This window comes from Nicotiana attenuata, unplaced genomic scaffold, assembly GCF_001879085.1.
Source record: "Nicotiana attenuata strain UT unplaced genomic scaffold, NIATTr2, whole genome shotgun sequence".
Classification (NCBI taxonomy): Eukaryota; Viridiplantae; Streptophyta; class Magnoliopsida; order Solanales; family Solanaceae; genus Nicotiana; species Nicotiana attenuata.
Genome location: NW_017673743.1, coordinates 21,678 through 27,741, shown reverse-complemented (window position 1 = coordinate 27,741; position 6,064 = coordinate 21,678). Strand labels below are relative to the sequence as shown.

At 36.2% G+C, this 6,064-nt stretch overlaps 1 pseudogene; it reads right to left on the bottom strand.

Annotated features, from left to right (window-relative positions):
• Window positions 1-1,365: 1,365 nt before the first annotated feature.
• LOC109217151 lies at window positions 1,366-5,034 on the bottom strand (annotated as a pseudogene).
• Window positions 5,035-6,064: the final 1,030 nt, after the last annotated feature.

The window sequence follows — 6,064 nt, the reverse complement described above, 5'->3', positions numbered from 1 at the left end:
TATATATATATATATATATATATATATATATATATATATATATATATATATATATATATATATATATATATATATATATACATACTTGTGAGATCATAAATAAAATATGATATTCACGTTAGAAAGTAGGATAAAAGAGATTCCTCATTAGAGGATTCAAGGATCACTACAGTTTCTTCATATGAAAAATTATGAGAGAATATGGAGTTACTCATTTTTGATATCAAAGAAACTGTTGGCAATATAAGTTTCTGTTATTTGTGAAGATATGTATATTGTCGAATTTTTTCTTTTTTCCGGTAAAAAAAGGTTAAAGAATGCAATATTGATTTGCTGAATAGCCATTTTATCATGGAGATAGAATGTTCCATTTAACCATTTCCATCGTTGCGAGAAATTAGTTACTATCCTAATTAAGATAGTTTTCTAAAAACGTCTCCACTCATTCTATATTTTTTCATAGAAGTCTCTTGCATCATTTCTCTCTTTTAAATTATTCTAACGATATTCTTGTAAACAAGTCAACATAAGACATTATTCCCAAAAACTTGTGCTTTATTTATTCAGGTATAAATATTTACTCAAAATAATATTAATATTATTTTATAGCATACAAAACACGTGCCAAGAAACTAGTAACAGAAATTATGTCGACCGTCCTAAAGCACCTCCGTCAAAATTTGTGCCTGCGGTCAAAATTTGTGCCTGCGGATACATATACACACCCCAGAATCGTTAAAAGAATCTAAGCACCGAACTTATACTTCCTAGTGAACTCATTTCCATTCTCTTCATCGTCCACTTAATTCCCACTGTCATCTAATTGTGGTGTGAGTTTTTCAAACCTCAATGCATGACTAAGAATCAAGAGTGCGTGGTTTCCAGTGAGGTAGTTGGACAGTGTTTCGAGGCAAAATCAAGAAATTAGAACAATCTCACTCCAACACCTAACTTCTTTGTCGAAAGTTTTACCCCCAACAATTGACCTCTTTGTTGAAAGGTGTGATCCTCCTTAACAAAGAAATAGATTTTGGGGAGCAGACCACTGCTTTCTCACCAATCTTATTCCGATTCTCTATACCTTCCCATATGAAATGTTTGAATAGGTTTTCAGATGAATTTTGTTACAGATGATTCGGAACGTTACTGTCATGTGACTAGGATGTCACGGGGCTGCGTACAACATACCCTTGTGGCCAAGCTTAGCGCACCGGGCTGCCCTTTTTTAAGGGGCCATAACACTGAGGTTCTAAAAGCATTTTGGTTCATTGGGAGGGATCCACTTTCCTACTGGAACCACATGCAAAATTCTAGCTATAAAAATTGTACAATAAACCAGGATAAGATAAAAGGAGAGTAGAACTGTAAAAGCAAATATCTGACTAAGACATATCACAAAACAGATTGACACTCCATTAAAGTTTTTACGATCCTAAAAAGGGATACTATAGTTGCTTAAACAACAGAACCCAACTAACTTTGAAGAACAAAGTCAACAAAAGAGAGGCAAAAGAAGGAAAACTGCTTAACGCATCTTCAATGTTGTCATGTAACACCTTCATCGATGAAGCAAAGTGCTTTAGTCCACTTCCTCCATCTTGCTTTCCTCGCCAGTTTCTTCTAGGGCAGGCATATCTGCATCCTCACCAGCTTCCTCTTCTTCGTCAATGCTCAGGCCCAACTTCAACATCCTGTGAATTCTTGCAGCAAAAGTATTTGGGTCGTCAAGACTGAAACCGGATGTCAACAAAGCTGTCTCAAAGAGCAACAACACAAGATCTTTCACTGATTTGTCATTCTTGTCAGCCTCAGCTCTCTTCCTCAACTCCTCCATGATTCCATTGTCTGGGTTCACTTCCATTGTCTTCTTGCTAGAAATGTAAGAGCTCATGCTGTTGTCCCTCAGAGCTTGAGCCTTCATGATCCTCTCCATGTTAGCCGTCCAACCGTACTCGCCAGTCACTAAACAACATGGAGAATCAACGATCCTATCAGAGACAACAACCTTCTCAACTTTGTCTCCAAGGATGTCTTTGATGACCTTGCAAAGGCTCTCAAAAGACTTCTTTTTCTCTTCCTTTTTCTTCTTCTCTTCCTCAGTTTCATCATCAAGTTTTAGCCCCTCCTTGGTAGCAGAAACTAGTTTCTTACCATCATATTCCTTCAGCTGCCCAACTGCATATTCATCAATGGCATCAACCATGAAGAGCACCTCGTAACCTTTCTTCTTTAGACGTTCCAAGAATGGTGAATTCTCGACAGCTTTCTTGCTCTCTCCAGTGATGTAATAGATGTCTTTCTGACCCTCCTTCATCCTAGTTGCATAATCCTTCAGACTTGTCATCTCATCACCACTCTTGGTGGAGTGGTATCGAAGAAGGTCAGCCAACTTATCTCTGTTCTGGCTATCTTCATGAATACCCAATTTCAAGTTCTTTGAGAAAGCCTCATAGAACTTGTTGTAGTCCTCCTTGTTCTCTGCAATCTCATTGAACATCTCAATGCATTTCTTCACGAGGTTCTTCCTAATGACCTTGAGAATCTTGTTCTGCTGCAACATCTCACGAGAGATGTTAAGGGGCAAATCATCAGAGTCTACAACGCCCTTCACAAAGCTAAGGTACTCGGGGATAAGTTCCTCACAGTTGTCCAAGATTAACACCCTCCTGACATAAAGCTTGATATTGTTCATCTTCTTGCGGGTGTCAAAGAGATCAAACGGAGCCCTCTTGGGCACGAAAAGGATTGCTTTGAATTCAAGTTGACCCTCAACAGAAAAGTGCTTGACTGCAAGGTGATCCTCCCAGTCATTAGTCAAGCTCTTGTAGAAAGAGGCGTATTCGTCTTTTGTGAATTCTTCTGGTTTGCGCAACCAGATAGGTTTCTGCTTGTTAATGAGCTGCCACTCATGAGAAACCTCCTTGATTTTCTTCTTCTTACCTTTCTCCTTCTCTTTATCCTCATGCACCTCCTCAACATCACCTTCTTGTTCTCTTTTGGGTTCCTCATCTTCATCATCGCTAATTTCCTTCTCGGTTGTCTTCTCTGTCCAAAGATAAATTGGGTAGCTAATGAATTCAGAATGCTTTTTCACAAGGTCCTTAATTCTCCTCTCCTCCAAGTACTCCAACTGCAAATTATCATTACAAGTTAGTTAACTGCAAAACGCACAAGGAAGCGAAAACTTGCTTGCACATATGGTTGGTACTAGACCAAACTAATTTAACTTCAATAGGGAGATTAAGAACAGCAGTCTTCAAGAATACATCTTCTTATTTACTACTCCCTCCGTTTCCAGTTTATGTGAACCAATTTCCTTTTTGGTCCGTTCCAAAAGAATGAACTCTTTCTAAATTTGGAAACAATTTAGCTTAAACTTACAATTCTACCCTTAGTGAGAAGCTTTTATAACTACACAAATACTCTGGACCCCCTTTTAACTTACTTAGGACCACAAATTCCAAAAATTTTTATTTTTTCTTAAACTCCGTGCCCAGTCAAACAGTCAAACAGGTTCACATAAATTGGAACAGAGATAGTAATTAATTATTACGGCATTTAAAAATTTATGATAAAAACACTTGTATGAGATGGAACAAATACTAAATGCACGTCAAAAATCAGAAATATGAGATTACCTGGTCTTCCTTGAGGATGAGAGAGATTTTAGTTCCTCTGCCCAGTTGCTCTCCATTAACATCCCTTGTAACAGTGAACGAACCACCAGCTTGCGATTCCCAGATATATTGCTCATCATCGTTGTGCTTGGTGGTTACGATAACCTTCTCTGCTACTAGGTATGCAGAGTAGAAACCAACACCAAATTGACCAATCATGCTCACATCAGCCCAGCCTGTAAAGCTTCCATAAACTCCTTTGTGCCGGACCTCGCAATTGTACCCAGGTTGTTAACCAAATCTATGGAACCACATAGAAATCGGAGATATCAGTACCACTCACACCTAAATATATAGAATCTCGAAAGCCTATCAAGATAACCAAAGCATCATGAACTATATATTATGGGCCTAGAATGCCTGAAAAAATTCTTCAACCAGAGGACAATGTAATCTTACCCACTCTTTTTAACGCATGCGCATATACGGTAATAATGAACCACATATACTCAAAGCCTACTGAATCTAAATCATCCACCTACATTTACAAATCCAAAACACAAACAAGTGCCCGAATTGCAGAATAAAACAATTAGACTCATATGCATCAGGCAAGAGCTCAAAAGGACTATAAAAAAAAAGGTACATAGACACAGAGTATTGAATTGATTTATGGAGTAACATTTTACTGAAGTCCATGAGAAGCCTAATTTAGTAGCTTAAAAATACAATAAATGGTTAATTATAATCATTAAAACACACGACAGTGTAGAAGACAGATATACGCTCTCAATCTATATAAGTTAAATCGAAACGAAACACAAAAATGTTGCCAACAAAGATAATCAATAGCACGTGAATATTACATATTCATCCATGCATTACCGTACTTCTTTTTTCATGTAAAGTTACAAATAGAACAATCGAAATAATGCAATAAGAGTGAAAAATCCACGAAAAGTAGGCTGAAAAATCTCTGGAAAGGAACAGAGTAAGTAAAAAAACAAACGTAACTAAATTACCTGCTTTGGTCATGCCAATACCGCTGTCAATGATGGAGAGAGTTTTATTGGCCTTATCAGGAACAAGGCGAATGAAGAGCTCAGGCTGAGCATCAAATTTGCTCTTGTCCGTCAAGCTCTCGAATCGGATCTTATCCAACGCATCAGAAGAATTGCTAATGAGCTCCCTAAGGAAAATCTCCTTGTTGCTGTAGAATGTATTGATGATCAAACTCAACAACTGGTTGATCTCAGCCTGAAATGCGAATGTCTCTGCCTCAGCCATATGCACATCCGCCATTGATGATTCTAAGCGCGAGAAGAGAAAACAAAAAACGCGAGTGAAGAATGAACGAGAAGTTTAATGAGAAATTCAGAAACAAAACTCGTGAATTGCGATTTGATTTGCGTGACAATGGGAGACGTGTTGGGGTTTATATATGAGTGCATTAGAAATTCTAGGTCCTTCTATGGGAGGCCAAGGTTCTGCTTCGGGAGTCTTCTGTAATCTGCGTTTTAACTTCTATTGGCGGTAACGACTGAACCGGTAGTGGACCGGATTTTCCTACTAATCATGTGATTACTGTTGGCAAAAAGGTATTTTTGCTCCAGTTAAGACATCTGGAATGTCCTTCGGGGAAGTCTGTTAATTGCGGGTAGCTTGAAGGTCTCCGCTATTGGTGTCAAAAATTGGGAGAAATTAATTTCCTTTTTAACTTATTTTTAAAAAATCATATTCTTTGGTCTAATTAAATTGATAAATATTCTTCCTCCTCTCTTTATTAATTGAATTTGTTAATCCTATTTTAACTTTTGTGACTGTCAAATTTTAATTTTTTTTTTCGTAATACCTTATTAATCTATATTATATGCTTATTTATTTACAAAAATCAATCTTATTTCTACTATAAAACATGAAAAATAATAAACAATAATATATCTTAATAAGGTTGAACAAAAATTGCTTTTCTTAGTAGTTTTATTAATCGAAACTATACGAATCTATTGACACAATTAAGAAGATAATAAAGTGATTTCTAAAAATATATATTTAATGCACCTAATACAAACACTTTTACTAAAATAAAACTCTATAGTAGATTTCTAAAATGATTAGTTTTCTATTTATAGTTTGAATGAATTTTAGATTATGATTTACATAATATTTTAATAATGACAATTAATATTTAAAAATTATGTATGTATTATAGAGAGTACAAGAGAGAGCGAGACTACTTATATTTTACATACATTAAAAGTAAATAAGTTACAAGAAAATCAAAATGACTGTGGTAAACATAATATCATAAACCATAAGGAAGGAGAATGTGAGTAAACCAAACCTGACAGGGAGATTTTTGAAATTATCTCTATATTTAATGCATGTAACGTTAAAAATAGCAACCTCGCCGTTCACGATGACTCATCAGCATAATCATCTCCCCT